The sequence below is a fragment of the Chrysoperla carnea genome, unplaced genomic scaffold (assembly GCF_905475395.1).
Source record: "Chrysoperla carnea unplaced genomic scaffold, inChrCarn1.1, whole genome shotgun sequence".
NCBI classification, from domain to species: domain Eukaryota; kingdom Metazoa; phylum Arthropoda; class Insecta; order Neuroptera; family Chrysopidae; genus Chrysoperla; species Chrysoperla carnea.
This window is the reverse complement of record NW_025408240.1, coordinates 394,892-396,688: the sequence shown is the minus strand read 5'-3', so window position 1 is coordinate 396,688 and position 1,797 is coordinate 394,892.

Here is a 1,797-nt window from a genome sequence, read left to right as displayed (position 1 = left end):
TTTTCGATAGAAAAAACATTTTTTGAAAATTTCCGATTTTTCAACATGAGAGTCATGACTATACAAATCATTGAAATTTTGATCCAAGTAAGTCAAAATGTATACATAGGGTCCTCTATGACTGGACTAAGTATAAATAAGCCAAAAATGATCAAATTTGACATTTTTCGATAGAAAAAACATTTTTTGAAAACTTCCGATTTTTCAACATGAGAGTCATGACTATACAAATCATTGAAATTTTGATCCAAGTAAGTCAAAATGTATACATAGGGTCCTCTATGACTGGACTAAGTATAAATAAGCCAAAAATGATCAAATTTGACATTTTTCGATAGAAAAAACATTTTTTGAAAATTGTCGATTTTTCAACATGAGAGTCATGACTATACAAATCATTGAAATTTTGATCCGAATAAGTCAAAATGTATACATAGATGTCCTTTAAAACTGGATTAAGAATAAATAAGCCAAAAATGATCAAATTTGACATTTTGCGATAGAAAAAACATTTTTTCAAAATTTTCGATTTTTCAACATGAGAGTCATGACTTTACAAATCATTGAAATTTTGATCCAAGTAAGTCAAAATGTATACATAGAGGTCCTTTATGACTGGACTAAGCATAAATAAGCCAAAAATGATCAAATTTGACATTTTTCGATAGAAAAAACATTTTTTGAAAATTTCCGATTTTACAACTAAAATGTCATGACTATACAAATCATTGAAAATTTGATCCAAGTAAGTCAAAATGTATACATAGGGTCCTCTATGACTGGACTAAGTATAAATAAGCCAAAAATGATCAAATTTGACATTTTTCGATAGAAAAAACATTTTTTGAAAATTTTCGATTTTTCAACATGAGAGTCATGACTATACAAATCATTGAAATTTTGATCCAAGAAAGTCAAAATGTATACATAGAGGTCCTTTATGACTGGACTAAGTATAAATAAGCCAAAAATGATCAAATTTGACATTTTTCGATAGAGAAAACATTTTTTGAAAATTTTAGATTTTTCAACATGAGAGTCATGACTATACAAATCATTGAAATTTTGATGAAAGTAAGTCAAAATGTATACATAGAGGTCCTTTATGACTGGACTAAGTAGAAATAAGCCAAAAATGATCAAATTTGACATTTTTCGATAGAAAAAACATTTTTTGAAAATTTCCGATTTTACAACTAAAATGTCATGACTATACAAATCATTGAAAATTTGATCCAAGTAAGTCAAAATGTATACATAGGGTCCTCTATGACTGGACTAAGTATAAATAAGCCAAAAATGATCAAATTTGACATTTTTCGATAGAAAAAACATTTTTTGAAACTTGTCGATTTTTCAACATGAGAGTCATGACTATACAAATCATTGAAATTTTGAACCAAGTAAGTCAAAATGTATACATAGGGTCCTCTATGACTGGACTAAGTATAAATAAGCCAAAAATGATCAAATTTGACATTTTTCGATAGAAAAAACATTTTTTGAAAATTTTCGATTTTTCAACATGAGAGTCATGACTATACAAATCATTGAAATTTTGATCCAAGAAAGTCAAAATGTATACATAGAGGTCCTTTATGACTGGACTAAGTATAAATAAGCCAAAAATGATCAAATTTGACATTTTTCGATAGAGAAAACATTTTTTGAAAATTTCCGATTTTTCAACATGAGAGTCATGACTATACAAATCATTGAAATTTTGATCCAAGTAAGTCAAAATGTATACATAGGGTCCTCTATGACTGGACTAAGTATAAATAAGCCAAAAATGAT